The sequence below is a fragment of the Dermacentor silvarum genome, chromosome 3, assembly GCF_013339745.2.
Source record: "Dermacentor silvarum isolate Dsil-2018 chromosome 3, BIME_Dsil_1.4, whole genome shotgun sequence".
NCBI classification, from domain to species: Eukaryota; Metazoa; Arthropoda; class Arachnida; order Ixodida; family Ixodidae; genus Dermacentor; species Dermacentor silvarum.
The window spans coordinates 194,656,700-194,675,623 of NC_051156.1; the positions used below are offsets into that span (position 1 = coordinate 194,656,700).

The 18,924-nt window shown below is 45.7% G+C and overlaps 1 protein-coding gene across 1 annotated transcript in view; it reads right to left on the minus strand.

The window, feature by feature from the left end:
• The window catches only part of LOC119446403 (uncharacterized), a 41,795-nt gene extending 23,329 nt beyond the window's left edge, over positions 1 to 18,466 (minus strand). Inside the window, exon 1 of the mRNA XM_037710827.2 lies at positions 16,797 to 18,466. The gene's annotated coding sequence lies outside the window, so the exon portion shown is untranslated. The remainder of the gene's footprint in view (positions 1 to 16,796) is intronic.
• Positions 18,467 to 18,924: the final 458 nt, after the last annotated feature.

Genomic DNA, 18,924 nt, shown 5'->3' on the forward strand with positions numbered 1-18,924 from the left:
CACTTGGTGCCGCAGCTAAACGTCGCCTCCCTTCCCTCCCCCTCCCCCACGGCCTCTCGAGCGTCTGAAGAAGGCACGTTTGCTCTACATATATGGTGATTGTAAAGGATAAAAGAGACGCCTACTTCTGCAGCCCTTAAGCGAGCACGGCGCAGAACGCGCGTTTGTTCTCCGCCGTGCGTTCACTCCCCGTGAAAGACGCGCCCCTCGCGTCCTTTCACTCGCACATACAGCGTTCGGCGCGCGGCGACGATTTCATCTCCAAATGACGTCATACGGAACCTCACGGCGACGGCGACGGCGACGGCAACGGCGACGGCGACGCCGACGGCAGAAATCTGCTTTTGAGTGTACATATAATTGCTATCGCAATAAAAAAAAACTTTAAAAGAAGAAAACAAAAAAGGAAAATATGACTCGCTGTCCCGGCTCTGCGAAAGTGGATGCCCAGCTAAGTTGAAAACCGCCACCACAACTGCTGAGGAGGGTATGTAATGCTTTTTAAGGCGAAAGCCTTAGGTGTCTATATTGGTGGTTCCCTTGGCGAAACTGCGACGCGACGAAAAGCCGGCCAATCCCACGCCCAGTGGGAATCGATGTTATGCAAAGCAGTGTGCGGGGAGCCTACCAAGTTAACGAAACGACCATGAGAGCACCAAGACGTAGGCGGCTGTTTCACGACCTAGCATGACACGCATGTCATGACATGTGTGTCATGTAGGTCATGAAACAGCCGCCTACGTCTTGGTGCGCTCATATATCTGTCATGATATGATGATATGTCATGACATATCTTTTATGTTCGTCATATACTCTATAGTAGGTTATAGTATGCAAATTTCGGTAGCACAAATATGTAGGCGGCTATATATAGATAGATAGATAGATAGATAGATAGATAGATACTGTCAAAGTAGCAAATGTTCTCCGAGAAATGCCTCGCATTTAAAACACGTCAACAAATGCTCGGACTGACGTCACATTTCTCGGGGAGGTTCCTCTAAACAAAGTAAATTAGTGGCTTTGAAACGAAAATTTGCTACACTTTGGTCTGGATGGGAATCGAACGCGGGTCTCCGGGGTGCGAGACGAGCTCGCTTCCCTGAAGCCACGGTCCACGGTTCTGGCTTACTAAAGGTGTTGCATAGTGCGTGCGTGATTGCACACGTCACATAGACGCGCTCGTGCCGCTGCTGGCTCCGACGTCGCTCATCATGCGAGCATTCCCATACTGCCCCTCCATCTGCGAAGGCGCCGGCGGCACTGGCCGACTACCAGTACGTGCGGCGATTTCGGTGAGTTCTGTCGTGCGCTCCGACGGACGAACCTTCGACGGAGATGGTACGGAAAAAGAAAAAAAATCGTCGGCCCTTCCACTCCGTGAAGATGGGTGATAAGAGAAGCTTGTTCCTTCGTATACCTAACCGTATCCTTTGCCATCAACTCTATGATTACTGGAATGTGCCCTTGTGATTAACGAGATGTGCATTGTGCGGATACTGGTGACATCAATGAAGACAAGTTGGCAGTGAAACACATGTTTATTGAACATCGGAAACATTACCGGTCAATTTTTTGCAAGTGAGCAGAGTAGCCTTGTGATCTCTGTGGTATACTGAAAGGGGTTCGGTCATATCGATTTCACACAAGTCGTTTGGAAATGTCAATCTACACATGGGCGTCTTATAGTAGTGGGTACGTTCATCTGAGTGCATGCAACACCGAAGTGAGATGCGTTCAAACGTGAATGTAATGAGCCACTGTCCTTCTGGTTTAGAAACGTCCACGTTAAAGTCTCCGACAACTAAAATGAGTGTGTCAGTGTTATCCACCGGACCAGGAAAAAGTATCCGTGAAGAAATTTTCCATGTCACTTTTGGACGCAGGTGTGACGCGCGCGACCAGCTGCGGAGACACCACCCGTGCTCTCTTTCTCCCTCCCCTACGCGTAATGCGCGCTGATTGGCTCCGCTGTGTCACGCGACCCGGTGACGAGGGTATACAATGCGTGCTGATTTGCTGAGCTATACACCCTGTCATCTTGTTTCTCCTCTCGGTTTTCTCGGTTCGCAGTGCTGAACGCAGGCAGTTTTCCCTTGATTAAAGATTCCTTACACATACCGGAAAGTCTAAATTCACGAAGGTCTTCTCCACTGGTAGCGTAATGTTCATTCAACACTTCCAAGGCATTGTGTCGCTGTTCGTCGGAGGAGGAGGAAGAAACTTTATTTTAGACCAGCACTAAGGCCTAATAACGAAGAGGGCTTGCTCCGCTAAGGCCCGCTGATGATCCGCCGAGTCCGAGTGAAGCCAAGCACTCCAGGAAGGAGGGGGAGGGTAAGGGAAATAAGAGAGATAATGGCAGTGTTACACGAGTACAGGATGTGTTCTGTATCTGCCCTTATCTCCGGACAGTTGGGGCAGTGAGCTGTGCTACGCCATCCGAAGTTGCAGAGCATGAGTGGGGTGAGGAGAGTGTTAGTCTGAACTTTGCGAAGGACATGTGCTTGTTCCGTGTTTAGTGAAGGGTGAGGGTGGGGTAAAATAGTGCGGTTTTCTTTTATGTTATTGTTGTGTTAAGCTATGTGCTTTTTGCACGTGGAGCGGATCACACTGATGAGGGACAAGATGTTGTCGAACCACAAACGCTTGCGTTTGATGTCTCGAGTTTGCTCGGCGGCGTGGTTAGCAGCATCCGCCCGCCATTCCCGCTTGCGATTCTCCGAAATTAAATTGCTTCAAAATTAAATCTGTCCGTCACGGTAAGGCAATGAATGGCTCATACACCCTTAAGCAATAGCTCACACCCACGTAAACGCGCCCTGCATGCCCATTATGACGACAGAAGAAAAGTGAAATTCTGCGCTGGAATGATGAGCGGCAACGGAGCCAACTGTGAAAGATGACGACGACGACGACGAACGCGGGAGCAATGGCACGAGCGCGTTCGCGCGGTTGCGCCGAGGGGCTCCAACGTGCAAGCTGTGGAAGAAGACGACGACGCTAGAGCCATTGCTGATGATGATAGTTTCTGCGAACAGACACGGACGTTCCAAGGCCGATCCACATAGGTCGCGAAGCTTCGGGCGAAAAGCGGTTCAGAACCAATTGTCACCGACATCAGCAAAGGTGGTTATGGGAGCCGCGATTGAAGCGCGACTATGTTTGGAGGGAATAAACACTGGGAAAGAAAAAAAAGCGTTTTTAAATTAAAGCGAGACGCAGTTAGATTCATTCAACGAAAATAAAATTCCTAATTCATTTTATATATGCATGGCGAGAAAAGATACAACTGTATTTTACTAGATCATTATCAATATATACCTTTTTTACAGGGCCCACCGTGAGAGCGCCCATCGATAGCGGCGGGCGTTGACGCCGCTATCACTTGCAATGCCATGTAACTCTTGGAGTGCGTGGAAAGGCGCGCTGGTAAAGTTCACCTGTTACAATACGCCCCCCTCATATGTGTTGTGTTGCATGTCGACGTTTGTCTGAATTAGGTGACGCGGGTAGTTTTATTGTCTCTTAACCTGTGCAGTCAAAAGTAGTGAGTTGCGACCGTCAGATACTTGTTTACTTTAGTTGTTTTCATGCAACAGCGCTGGCCAACGGGCTTGGCGTCCGACGAAAGGACGAGCACTCTACGCAATCTAGGCCCAAAGTGTTCGTCGGCCTCCAAAGAAAGTATGTTCTGTGCAGCGACGCGATTTCGACACCCGTAAGGCTGATCTTTTCCGGCATCGCTTTTCGCGCTGAAAACTAGGAAAGACCATGAAGTCGAATGGCGGGGCATTTGAATATACAGCTCTAATGGCAGGCCTCCGAAAACAAATTTCGCGCCTATGAGAACAAAATGACGTCACTTCTGTTTTTGACGGATATGACGTCAAATTATTTTTTCTTCCGCCGGAAGTGTTCCCTCCTCACACAGATGGCACTAAGCCCCATGAACCGCCGGTAAGCAACCATGTTTTGAACGTACGGGCTTCTATGGAAGCTTCGCTACCAGGTATATTTACCTTGGATGTTCAGGCTAGACAACCTTCGCTTGTAAAAAATTACCAGGCCTTCCCCTGTCGAGAAAATAAGCGAAGCTTGTCGTGTGTGTATCTGACCTTCGTGGTGATTTTCTTTCTTTCTTTCTTGCTCTCTCTCTCAGTCTCTCTTTCTCTAGATCTTTCTCCTTATTTCTCTTTCTCTCTTGCTATCTCTATTTCTCTCTCTCCTTTTCTCTCGCTTTCTCTCTTTTTTGTCCCTGGTATGTGCCATTGAGCTTGGACCCTTTCTGCACTATCACCAGGATCGGCCCACTTTTCAGCGTGACACCACCACCACCACCGCCGCCGACACTTGTGAGACTATAAAGCTTCGCTTAAAAGTAAAGTAAGGGTTACATGTTTGTAAAACGTTAAGGCGAAATCCGGATTGCACACTTGGCACACAGTTGCCACAATTCCTCATAAACGTATCTTAATCGTGACAAAAAGGGTGCCAAGAGTGCCATCAGCTTTCGCCTTAACGTTTTACAAACATGTAACACTTGCTTAATTTTTTGCTTTAGATGGTAGTAACGGTAATTTAGAGTAATGGTAGTAATGGGAGTAATTGTACTTTTGACAGCACGCCACCGCTGGTCGCATTGGCATTTCTTTTTTCCTTTGCCGTTCCTTGTATTCACACTGTTCATCGGGATTCCTAATTATGCGTTGCCTATACCCATAGCGGTGCTGCAAAAACAATGACATCAGATGCTAGGCTGGTTCTTTTATATACGAAAGGCTAATGACGTCACTCCCCACGTTGCAAGCTGCCGTCGCCGCGGTAGGCCCGGTATTGCACTACCTTCGGCCCGCATTTTTGCCTACGGACATGGACACGAAAAATGCCGACCATCGAGAGGCTACCAGCATCACTGTTTTTTGTCAAAGAAAACATGTTGATCGAACAGAGTATACGATCCGGTGCTTGAGTCAACAGAAGGCATTGGCAAAGCTATGTGGTGGAAGACAACAAAGGTTGCGGATGTTTCCTTTTTCTCTTTCTTTCATTCTTTCTTTTTGCCGCTCCGGCTTTATCACATTGATGTATATGCAGGTTGGCTATGCTGATACCGGAGCTGATGAAAACTTGTTTAATCTGTGAGATGTCTCAATTGTTGACGCTCAGTGCTGGGCCAGTAATTTCGTGCACCGAGAGGCACGTCAAACACAAAGAGGAACGGCATCGTCCTTGGGTGTTTCAAGAGACCGTGATTTTATATCTACAGAGATTTTACCGACTGCCTTGCCTTCCTTCAAAGCCTTCCATCTCTCTTTAAGCAACCTGTAGGCTTACTACACAGACAGTTACTGATATTAACATTACAATGCCATGAGTACGCAAACATTGACAGTAACGAGTTTTCTTATTTCTTTGCACTTTATGAACTTATAAGCACATACGTAGCCACTAGCTCACTGGAAATGGTTCTAATAGTCTATATCGACTGTATATCTTGTGTTTAAATATAGCGTCGCGCATGGGATGAAATAAACGAGGCGTGCATTGGAACTCAACAATGAACAGACGACGCTTACTCGTGGACTGACCACGTGCTGCTGTCACAGTGTTGCTGCAGCCTTCGACAACGCTGCACTGACTTATCACGAGATTGCAGAGTGTTCGACTGACTTATCAAGATATTGCAGAGTGTTCGACTGACTTGTCAAGAGATTGCAGAGTGTTCGAGCACGGACGTGTGCGTCAATGGGCAGATAGGGGTAAGGCCGGTCAGGCAGCAGCGGTACCAGCCTGATCGCAATGTCGCAAAGCCGGGTTAGAAAGAGATATGGAGAAAACTGACGGCGAAGATAGCGATCACGTACTCACAGGCTTGCCATTGTCCGTTCAGGCTAAAACGGAGTAATAATAATAACAGGGGCCCCATATTCGCAATGCCGGTGATGTCAGATGATGAAGCGTCTCGGCGTCCGAATTTTTTACGCAGTGATATAGACACACTATTAAAAGAGGAGGATCAAATAATATACCCGATAAAGTTCAATAAGCGGAGTTTCGTGCTCCCACCTCCCTACGGACTTGCGCTGATGGTCATACATCTTTATTCTCGATAGCCTTTTTAATGCAGTCTGTAGCGAGCAGAGAAAGCGAAATAATTTCACCGAACAATCCCGTTGTAAAGTTTGAAAAAAAAAATTCTGTGGTTTTTGACAAGCTTGATCTTTTGCTCTACAGGTGGCCTCACAATCGCAAGCGGGTCGCCTGGATTAGTTATATATGCATACTGCGCTTTCTGTATACGCTAGCCCACGTATATGAGCACGTGGATGCAGCTGCTCATATTGGTCACCCTGCAGCAAGCCCGAAGAATAAGAAAGAAAAAAAGAAGTACGGGGGAAACACAAGCAAAATGTAGAGCGAGGGAGTAAACGTGTTGGCCTCGGATATGGAGAGCGATTTTACGACCTCATATCTGGGATTCCCACAGCTGCCGGCTTGTCTCTTAGTGTTTTCTTTGCGTCTATAAATTACCGTCGAGCTGCGCCCATTAACCGATCCTTTGATTTTAGCACGCACGCGTGGGCGAGAGGAGGACGCATGACCTGCGCGCGTTTCCTCTTTTACGCGTCTCGACTCGGGGCACGCGCGGAGCACCAACTTTTGATGGATGCGAGACCGTTTGCCTTTGCCTGCCACGTTCACGTGCCCTCGTTACAACGTTCATAAAGAGCAATCATCGTAAACAAAAAAAGAAAAAGAAAGTGAGGGCTAGATCATACGATATGCACATTCTGACCAACCTTTCATTCGGCCCTCCTTGTTTACCCATACACCAAAGGGAAGTATTCACACTTGCAGGAATCGTACAAACGTCCAATCGTACAAACGTAACACCGTGTTTTTATGTAAACGCTGCTTCGACAAGTTCCCCTGAAGCAATAGAAAGATCTAAGAGCGCGTTTCCCTTCTGTGGTGTAGAACATGTCGAATAATTGGCGGGCTTTTCTGTTTTAACATTGCAAAGTAGCACCTGCTGCGCGAGTGATGGTATAGGAGATTGCTCAAGATTCGCGGCAATTTTATTGCAAAAATAAAACACGATTGATTGATTGATTGATTGACTGATTTAATTTCTGCAACTTGGGCTACTTTAACGTGACAGGCGATTTTGCATTTCGTCTCGAACCCGAATGCGACTGCAAGGTCAGTAATCGAACCCGGGACCTGCTGTACCCACAACAGAACACCATATACCACGTGCATGCGGAAAGGTCCTAACATGTCACGTATCGCTGTACCGTATCATGTAGCGAGCAAAAAATAAAACTCTCTATAGTGCTGCCAGAAATCGGCAAGTTACGCCCGTAACTATATTCCGCTGCGCAAGGATATTGCCTCTGTACGCCTCGTACTTTCGGCAGTGCTGCAACCTGCTTGTCAGATGGAGTATAGGTTGTCACTGACCATATAGACGAGGGCTTGTGAGGGAACATTCAACATGAGTGAACGTATATATGTGAGTGAACATTCATGCGCCAGTGTGCGCACAATGACATTCCTTTTCTTCCTCTTCATTTCCCCCTTTTCTCTTTCCCACGTGTAGGGTAGCCAACAGGCTGAGATCTTGGCTAGCCTGCCTGCCTTTCCTTCTTGTCTTTCTGTTTATCTCTATGAAGGAGGAGAAGGGACACCGAGTGGTTCGATATTTTTTTTGTTAACCACGGCGATATAAAGCCAGAAGGCAATGAAGCCAAGGAAAGCGTAGGGGTAACTAGCTGTGCTTGAAGTTGAAGTGTAGAAAATACTGACGAAAGGGGAAGTGAAAGAGAACGAAAAGATAGCTTGTCGCCGGTAGGGACCAAACCTTCGCAATTTGGTGGCGCCGCTGTTACGTGGGAGCGCGACGATCGATAACCGCAAGCAACAGCGTTCTTGGCCCCGTGTTGTGTAGAAGTATCTATAGAATTGTGTGTTCCTAGCTTGTGAACGAACTAAAAGTCACTATTGTAGACGCGGTTCTAAGGCGCTGGCACACTCGATTCTTTAAAATTCTTACGGCAACCTTGATTTTCCGGCCACACCTTATTAGGGACCAAAGAGCCAATGGATCATTTTATTATTTTTTTAACACGGCGTGTTTCTCACATTAAGGTACTGTTTTTGTTACGATTCGACTTGTTAGTCTGAAATTATGTGCATCGGTTGCGCGTTGAACCTTTGACAACTCTGTATTCCGCGAACATGTTTGTAATTGGGATCAGTAAATATTGACCTTATTAGAGTGGGTTGTTATGAGAACGTGCGTGCTGCAGCGTTTTTTGCGAGAATTTTGAGGGAAAAAAACGCATCTCCTTGAAAGCTAAACATCATTGAAACATATGAAGAGGATCTGGGGAGGTATTCCATAAGAGTCCACCATGTGGACACGTCCATTTCGTTTGCTGTTGAAGTTCTGATTGACTGGGCTGGGCTGCACGCCCGCAGCAACCAGGCGCCACTGCCAATCAGCGCTTCAGCAGTGGACGGAATGGTCATGTCCACAAGGTGGTCTCTTACAAAATACCTCCCCTGGTATAGCGAAGGGACTTGCACCGCGTATTTGCAACGTCCTTATCGAGCAGTTCCTGATTCAACTTCGCTGTGTTTGATGTACGAGTTTCTAGGACTGGCATACATCTGCGAAGGCTGTGGCTTTGTCTGCGTCGGTCGCAAACATTCAAACAGCCCAGTTTCGGGCATATGTAACCTATGGTCGAATATGTTTGCTTAAAGGATATGTAGGAAATTTAAGAAACCTTATTGCAATATTCTTATGTTATGTTTTCCCACATTCCCTGTGAGATATGTAGAGAAAACCTGCAGAGTAACCGGGTCAAATATGGATGATTTTCAAGATGACGCATGTTAGCAGTGCTACAGCAATTCGGCTCCGTTGGCAGTGCACCACGCCTTCGAGCTCATTCTTGTAAGCGCCGGCTCATTAGTCTAGTGGCACGGCCGCTACATAAAAAAAAAAAAAAAAAGAAGAGGAAGAGGTGCGGCCTGCTGCGTCGTGTCGCCGTCAATGGGTGAGCGCGTTTCGGCTGTGTTAGCGGTGTGATGCCGCGAAGCTCGTGTGCCGCTGTGCAACTCGAATGTGAGAAGAGACACTACTGTGAAGTATCACGGATTCCCCTGCGATCTACAGCGTCGGGAAGCGTGGCTTAAGGATATTTCTCGCCCAGGGCCGTCAGGGAAAGGAAGCAAGTGGGAGCCAAGCGACAGGTCGCTGATATGTTCATTACATTTTACTGAACAATAACCCGAGTTTGTGTGCGATGGTAAATGCGTGTTGGTCAAATACAGCTTAAAAAAAATCTAAAGCAAGTATTCTAAAGTATCGCGCTACTGTTATGGCTAAGTTTCCCAATGTCCCAAGAGAACTCTGGGGTGCAGATATTTTATACTTTGAAGGAATATAGGCAGCATTTTAAGTGCGAAGTGTCATGAAGATTTATCGTTTCTGGCTTATTTTGAAGCGTGGCGAATAAATATTGAAGTGTCATTTTTTTTCCTTTTGCATGTGTGATATATTAGGTTGGCCTGCTGTCCTCACTGAACTAAAGGAGGCAGCTTTTTGTTTGGTGCCTGTAAGGACCAGGTAATGTGTGATGTATAGATAAATTTAATAGCAGATGAACAATTGGGGCTTTCGCAATAAATCACGTATGCGAACGCCCAATATAGCCTTAAGAGCGTGTCTAACAAGCGGGACAGAATAGGTCGAGCCCACTGCCCTGGAAGAACTATAAATGCCACTAAGACCAAATTTTGCGAACATTGGTGGTACACCTTGGAAACGCTCTGAGCGAAGTTAAATTCGGTAGAATCAAACACAGCTTTCGTAAAAAATAAATAAATATTATTTGAGTGTTCGAAAGTGAGGCGTGGCCGATATAAGCTGTCCTTACCAGTGTAGCGACATAGCTGCAGATTACGTAGATTACAAGAGGTTGATATTTCGTGGATAGGGGAGGGGTGGTCATGGTAAATGCAATGCGGGACAAAAGTTTTACGTTCCTGGTCCAGTTAGAAGCGTTGAAAATAATTACTTACTGAGTGTCGGCGTTCTTTTTCCCTATTTCCATGCCTCATAAGACGTTTGTAGTTTGTTTTAGTGATATCCTCGGTGAACTTAACAATGCCATTTGTTTGTATTTGGCGGAAATAAAGGGAACGCTATATGCAATATGTAGGTAAAGCTTCGAAGACAGGGGACTAATTATGCCATTTGATGTTATTTACGCGTGCTAGTGATCCGCAGCTTTATGAATGTGTTTACGAACAAATCAGAATTTATCTCGCTGCTCTGGGAGAACTGAGAACTCAGCCGATATCAAATTTTACGAAAATTGATTAGGGGGGGGGGGGGGAGGGATGGAAGATACTATGGTATAAGTGTTCTGGTGAAGTAACATCTGTGCTGATGAATCATTGGCTTTTTAAAGTTTCCCAACAAGAAGTGCTCCAAAGCGTTACATGCGGGCAAGGTTTCAAACGGAACAGCCATAATCAGGCAAATTTTTAAACTTTGCAATATAGTAATTACAGGAAACAAACTATTATTGCAACTGCTCGTATGTAGCAGCTTCACTGGGAATTGCTTTGTAATTCTCCAAGGTCGCACACATCTGTCCTGTTTCTTTTTTTCTTTTTTTGGATGTGGCAAGTCATTTATATTGATTGTACTTGGTATCTTATAACCTGGAGAATACTATTACCTTGACTAGCGGTACATTGGTGCTTTAGACTTACACATCAAGTACAATTCCTTGTTTAATTATTAAAATTGTTTGTAGCAACTGTGCATTTTTACGAGTGCTGTACTGCGGCGGTTAGGCCCGATCAGGGACCTCTGTCAGGCACTAATTGCCTTTCGTCCCTGCATTACCTTGACATTTTATAATTTCAAGAAATAAATGCAAATTCAATTATTATTTTGGGCTCCTATGGTTCACCAGGTGTGATTGAGAAACATGTCTATGGCTGTTAAATATAACAATAATCAACAGACCAATTTCTGTGCTCTCTCAGTTAATGTAATAGTAATTTGCAATATATATATATATATATATAGTGACTGGAATATTGAATGGGCCAAGCGTATTTATACAGAAGAGAAGCACACCTTCGCGGTTATCTTTGGTTTAAGTACACAAGAGTTTCAGTCCCTTGAAAAATGTCGGTCGGTCACTGTTGGGTAAATAAACGAAAGACAACCGCGAAATTGTGCTTCTCATCTTTATATATAAGGAGCGAGAGAGAGAGGGGGGGGGGGGGTCAGATGATCTGCGGTTTACACCCTCCCCCCCCCCCCCTCCCCCCACTCACTCGAGAAATAGTTGGTACGCCACTGCGATACACTGACGTCATCCTAGCCACCATGTTGCAGGACCAGTGCGTTGAGAAGCAGTGTCCGTGACGTAACGTGAAAGCTGTTATATAACTATTTGAGAGGTCTATGGCATTTGGCGTAGCCAGGTATGTTGTTCGACGGTGGGGGGTCATTCTGGTGAATTTAGGGGTGGGGAGCACGAGTCCAATTAGTGTGCTCCCAACCCTGGCTGCGCTCCTAGATCTGAAGGTGTCGATCAGGCTGATTTATTGGTTTCGTTTAGGTGCCGTGGTCGGTGGTGGCGGTGTGTCGCGTTTCATCGCCACGGGGTTGACGGTGGCCCGGCGCGTTCGTCGCTTGTGTCCCGTCAACATGCGCCGTTTCTTCGTGCCGTCTTACGACAGCTTCGCTTCCGGCTCCCACGGTGCGGGGGATGTGCATGATCTTGAAAGCGAATGGTAGGAAGAGCGTATTTGACCTCCGTGGAGTAAACTGGCGAAGAAGAGTGCGCATCGTCGTCACTCTGTCGTCATTCGGTTGACATCATGCCGCCTTTCGTTGGCACAGTGCCATCGTTAAGTTGTCGCCATGCCGTGTTCGTGACACATCTGTCAGTACATCGCCGTGACATTATCGGTGTCGCACCAAACGGGACGCGTACGTATGTTGCTTAGAGTGCCGAAAGCGGTATCAAAATCTGGAAAGACCACGATTGTCATATTTCCACAGCTACGTTCATGCTCGACGTTTGTGACAAGGTCCAGCACTGCATCCACAGCGCTGTCTAAACTCTGTCATATAGTCAGATAGCACTTTCGTGTCTGCACGCCACCACTGAAGTATATCTCTACCATCTTCTTCATTACTTTACAAAGGCAGCTTGTGAGGCTTAGGAGCCAGAAGGAGTCATGACAAAGTGGGGTCCTAGCAGTTTTAAGGATTCCGATTACGCCGGCGGCTTTCCATGAAGCCTTTGCCATGAGGTCATTAATTAATTCTGAGTCTGTCATTCTACCTACTGGTGTGATATTTTTTAACGTTATAGTTGTAACGCCACATGGGCATGTAGTATTCTTTGTGCAGCAGGACGCGATTGCACAGTTCAACTCATTTCAGGTAAACTGACGGTCAAGTTGAGCATGTTCTGGCAAGAAAGAGTTGCGAGCTTTCGGGTAAGCGAGGCCTACAGAAATAGAAAAATTAATTGCCAGTGTTTGATAGGCCAAGTCTGAGTATCAGCTCACAAATGTCGCCGGCAATGATTACCTCCGGTTCGCTTCGAGCCATAGCTAGAACACAGAAAAAAGTGTTTCTGTGTGACTGGCCCACATCAGTCAACCTTCCATATTTGAAGAACACCACGGTGTGAAAGGAGACAACGTTGCGCAAAATTCACGCCAGCATCTCCTACCTACTTTCCGTTGGCGTCTCCGCAACGTTGAATGAATTTCTTGTGCGTTTTTGCACGCCTCGGGGGTTTACCAATTCATCGATTAATTCACCTGGAATTCTTTGCGGGGTGGATCGCCGCTGATGTTATCGTTGGTAATAACAAAAGTAGATCATATTTGCGTGATATCTCTTTTTCCGTTTGGGAGTAGGGTGATGATTAGGTACACAGAATTCGCCATTCATCGCTTCACTGGGATCAAATAATTTTCTTACATATTGAGCTAAAGCACTAATTCGAAGATATTAAACTCAGCAAATCAGTGCGTGCGGCTGTGTAACTTTGCATTATGTTTTAACACCCTACAACTGGGCATACCCTGTCCTTTCTTTTCTTGCGTAATTGAACTGAAAACTTTTGATAAACGTTCTGCTACGTGGATAACAGAGAAATGTCGCGTGACCATGGCACGGCCATCACTTCGGAAGGTTACATGTCCTTGAATGTGTTTGTCTCGCGTAATTCTTGTATCGCTGATACTGCAAAAGCTTGAACCGTAATTCAAGCATTCACTGTATGCTTTTACGTAGCGTTGAAGGTATTTGCACACTCACACGTCACATCTTGGTAAAGAATGTCACGCGCCAGACGTCAAATTTTCTAGAATGTCATTGGTCGCGAAATTATGTATTACCGTGATGGCAAAAGCTCGAGCTACCTACACTAAGCCGAAAGTCACTGCAAATGTTAACAAAGTAGAAGTCCAACTGGTGGAGAGTCGAGATGTTATTCATTGCAAACTTTAGCAGTATGGAGTGTGTTGTGATACTGCTGTTTCAGCATCGTCTGTCTTTATTAGCGCTTTAACTTGTGGCTCAACAATATTGTTGACCTAAGAGAACCATCTGCAAAAGCTAGACAAATCCAAATATTAGTCTGCGCATTTCAATTTACCTTTATTTATGTACCTGCTCAACAGCGGTATTAAATGAAATGTGTAGCGCGAGCAGCAGCAGATGTATTGGTCACAAAACCTCAAGGCTTCGTCGTTATCTTAGTGCACGTGGGGGTCATGTTCTCGCCAATGCGATTTTGTTCCTTTTTTAAGCAAGCACTTATTTCTTAACCCATAAAAGTACATGTCAAGAACACACATTGACCTTGCTAAAGCAAGTGCCAGGGATCAGTTTTGGACCATACATTTACCTTTCACCACCTGGTCAACAATAATTTTGACCTACTGTATATCACTTAGCTTTTTAGAGAAACCGTTTAATATTTCAATTGGTATGTATTTGAGCAAAGCAAAGAAGAACTAAAGCAACAAAACCATTCTAGGTCAAGTCTTTCTTATATTGCCAGTTAAAGGGTTATAAAAACGAGGGATTCGAGACAAGGGTCTAGTTTTTGCTGACAGAGCTCTGCTGACAAGCAGATGTCAGACTTTTTTGATAATCTCAAGTACTCAAAATAATCAAACATTTTTACAAAATAACAGACGAAATAATTACTTAATTGGGAACATGTAATTGAAGAATAGAAGCCAGCCAGAAAGCAAAGCGTAACCGTTTGCCAGGTATGGTCTCTGCGCCGGTCTCAAAAAGTAAGTGCTCAAAATCTGCTACACCAGTAGATGTTCCAGCACTATGAAAAAAAAAAAAAAAGAAAGGGCAGCTTGGAAAGCTAGTGGTACAGGAATGGATTTACCGGCGATTTTTGAGTCCGTATTTTTGGAAACTGGCGCCTGACACATAGTTTCTAGCAAAATGTTTTGCTTTGTGCATTGGAAGAATTCAATTCTGGAGTTACAACATGCCCTTAAAAGAAATAAACTGAAAAAAATTATTGGTGATATTTTGCTAGTTATTAGTCGTATTGACGGTTATCAGGTAAATGTCGATATCCCCCTCTACTAGGAGGTTTGGTCAGCGAAAAATCAGGTCTTTGTCTCACAATCATTATTTGAATAATTTCTAGCAGTAGCCGCAGAAGCACACCATGTATCAAGGACGCCTTGAAGTACTGCCGATCACTTATTAGTTCGATTCTGCTTATGCATGTTATCTTCTTTTTAATAGGTTTTTGTCAACCGTAATGTCAATGCTTGACGAGTAGGGTAGGACGGGCCAAGATGAGACACGGGGCCAAACGCGTCATCTTGAACTTATCATTTCCGATCTTCTAGCTACACCATTCAAGTTGCGTGACATTTTGCCTACAAGTGTCCCACATGTCCACTTTGCTTGACTAGAAAACTGCCATGATCGAGCGAAGGAGCGTAGAGGAAAAAAAAATTATGACTGAGTGACCGAAAGTCGGTGGCCCACCAAAAATGGGCAGCTCACATAATTTTTCGAGCGTATATACCACAGTCCAAGTACTGCTCTCAATCAATGAAAGCTTTTGCCTTATTTCTTCCCTTCATTCGCTACACTTTCACGCAGTTTCTGTTGAGTTAGTCACTGTAGTAAAGTTATTTGAGTTGTACTCTAAGCCAGGGGCAAAACGCGCAAAGGAGAGAGAGAGAGAGAGAGAGAATTTATTGACGAAATGCAGATAGATTGGCCTGAAGTAATTTCCTCTAACCTGCGTGCAAAGCAGGCCTTTGTGAACCCTAATGTCATTTTTATCGAGCTCATTGCTTGCGACTGCTCTATACCATTTCTTTGTTCTTGTCTAGGAAGGTACGGGCGTATACAGGAGAAATACATTGAATGCTGCTTTCGCCGAAAATGTCATGCAATGACCACGTGAAGCCGTCCATCAGCAGACCCGCTTTTTTCAAAATGTGACAATGTTTTTTTTTTTTTTTCGTATGCCGCAGAGGCTTTCGGGAAAACCCTTTAAGCCTACTGAAAGCAATGAAAGCTTCCGTGAGATTTCTGTAGTGCCAAGAATAATAAAAGCTCAAGCTGAGTTCGGACTCGCTCACATCATCATCATCATTAGCCTAAGAAAGCATAATAAAATCGTTAAAACACACATTCAGTGCACAATAATCAGAAAATAAAAGTATTTTGCCAGCCACGTGACTCGCACCGATGGGTACTGATATAGTGCTTGGAAAAAGAAAGCAAGGGCTCAGTGGACGTCCCATGAGCCCTTGCACTTTATGCACTCATATAGTAAAATATGAGTGCATTTTTTGCACGCTTATCAATTTAAACAAAAACCAGCATCAATTTAAAAACTTCTGTCTCATTTTGCCCCATCATATCCTAACTGTGCTGTCTGTAGTGCAACCACACCAGTTATCCGTTGCATGCTCTTGTATGTACTTGGAATTTGGTTGTCTGATATCGAACTTAAGCCAGCAAAGACGCTCATATTCTCCAGGTACATCAGTGCATGACAGAACGTTGTTTTCACACAATAGCACTGAATTTCGCTAACGCTCTCGGGAAGTAATGCAGCGTTCGGTCCAAAACTGTAGGCAACATTTATATTTGTGCAATACTAGTTTGTCACGAGTGATTTCATTTGTTGAACTTTGCATTTTACGTAGTATATTTTCAGTCCCGAAAAGGCAATGAGATAAGCCTTTTTTTTGCGATCGAGATATACAGTAAGGGAAACAGTCGCTTTGATGGACGTCACGAAAGAAATTAAAAAATAAAATGCATTATTTTTAGTTTCGATACTTTGAAACTTGTTTCGAGTGTGGGGCGGTTCCTACTTTATTATCTTGCCGTTATCACCCACAATGGAACGAGATTTTGCCGAGCCGTTTACTCCAAAAGACGGTTAGCACGGAGCACTAAGTCAGTATAGGCATTCAGTATGTCAGTATGTTCGAGGCATTCCTTTGTAACGTACAGAGAACCTCGGTGCTGCTTAATATGACATGATGCGTGCACAAGTAAAAATATGTGAAGCAATTCAAGCAATCTTACGAAAGCTCGGCCTAATTCTGCCCGCGAAGCTTAGGGAAAGGCGCTGAGTGAGCATAGATTTGAGTTAGACTGGAACTACACGATGGAGTACATGCATATTACAGTTGTAGATCGAATATTGGAATGTTAGACTCACCTTCTTGCAAAATCTTGCGCCGTCCGTCGCCCATGAACATAACCACTGATGTTCCCCTTGAAACGGTTCAGCGAGTCCGATGACACGGTGAACAAATAAACAAAAAAGAAATAGATAAGACGAGCCGGACGCTAAGCTTCCTCACGCAGTTAGGCAACCAGAAATGCACCGCTATTTCATTCCTTCGTTGTCACAGTCTTCCAGCAGGGTTGCCATCATAGCTGCATTTGGCTTGACGAGTACTTCCTGGTTTGTCGCAACAAAAATATTAGTTCGCTTTGTGTTCTAACCCACCAGTCAGGACACCAACTATCGAGGTCATTTTTGTCCTACTTAACCAGCCGCTGCGACCTCGGATAAAACAGAGAAAATGACGGTTCAAGAGCTACGGGTTAGAAAGAGCGTCACGTTCACGAGTGAGCGCGAAGCCACGGGCTCGCCACAGAAGCGCTCAATACATCAAACGCTGCGGGAAACTCGTTGTGTTTGCCGGCTGTTGTCTGCTAGCCCCACCGTTCTCTTCTTTTCTTCTGCCGACGTCGACGACACGAAGAAATATCGTCGTAAATTCGATGCGCGCGGCAAGCGCAGTATGCAGCTGCGATGGAGTGCTTACACAAGGGGAACAGTGATCAGCAGTTGCTACAACAACCGTTCTTCGTTCACATTCTCGGCGGCTCGTTGCTTGCAGACGACGACGTGCAGTCGGTTGACGCAGCAGACGACACCACCGCACGGACACCGCGTTGATGCAGCGGATGACACTACCGCATACGTTCTTATCTGACACTCAGTGACGGATTATTGCATGCAGACGACAAGGTGCGTTCGGATGACGCAGCAGGCTGCACCACCACCCGGACACCAGGCTGATGCAGCTGAAGACAACACTTCTAGCCGTTCTGGTATACGGCACTCGACAGCAGATTATAGCTTGCAGACGACAAGGTGCGTTCGGACGACGCAGCAGACGACACCACTGCGTGGACGCGTGGTTGAAGCAGCAGACGACAACAACCACCGTAAACGTCGTATGCCACTCGGCGGCAGGATATTTGTTGCAGACGACGAAGTGCGTTTTGTTGACGCAGCAGAAGACTCCACCGCCAGACACCGGAAGATAACGCGATGCCGCCAAAAGCGCGGCGCGTTTCAGCCTTGCTCGTGGGTTAAAACAAGCCCGCGGAGTTTTTTCCGCGACCGCTGGCGCTCGCTATATGCTCTGACGCTGTGTGATCTTCGGATGTGGAGAGGAGAAGCGGGCACGTGGTAGTATGCTGTAGCGGCGAAGTGGGGCCGGAAAGGAGGCCAGAAATGTAGCTGAAGCGAAGGGAGCACCTCTGTGCAGCGTGAGAGGAAAGGACAGATTGTCGCTGCACGTGGGGGCGGGGGAGATAGGTCGCTCGCGGAGGCCATTCCTCGCGCGCCGAGCGCAGCTGAGTCGTGTGTGACATCTGGTGATAGGGCGTCGTCGGTGCAGCTTGTGCGTTGCCTACGCAGGGGAAAGAGTGATAGAGAAAAGCAATGTACTCTGCCACTGATGAAGCCGCGTGCGTATGTCGGCCCTATCGACAAGAGACAACTATGCTGCTGGCCCCACGGCTTTTAACCTGCGATACTCAACGTGTTATAACTGAGCAGATTGTATTTCCTTTGTTTTCTTTTCTATGTTCTTCGTAAGGCAATGTTTGGTGGCGTGCTAGCATTCATATTACTGAGTTATTTACGATGCATTCCAGAGTGATTAAGAATAATGTATTTTTGCAAACGCAGCAAATGCGTCCATTATAGTAAAAGAAACACACAGTCAGTCTGTAGCCCCATGATGTCTTTGCATGGATCGAAGTGCAGTAAGTGTCCATATTGGGAACCTACGTGTGTGACGTTGCAAAGTACGTGATGGTTGGCCTGCAAATGATATCAATGCTATCGCTAAAATGACCACAGTTTTTTTTCATTATCGCACTCGAAATGTTAGCGCAGTGAGTCGTTTATTCAAGGAAAAGTAATATTTGTTACATCTTAGCGTTTTCATGAATGGATTTCGTTTTACATGTTTTATTCTCACCCCAGAAGCTTCAACGTAAATTAACCAGTAGTGTTTCTTACCTTTCGCGCAACGTTGGTT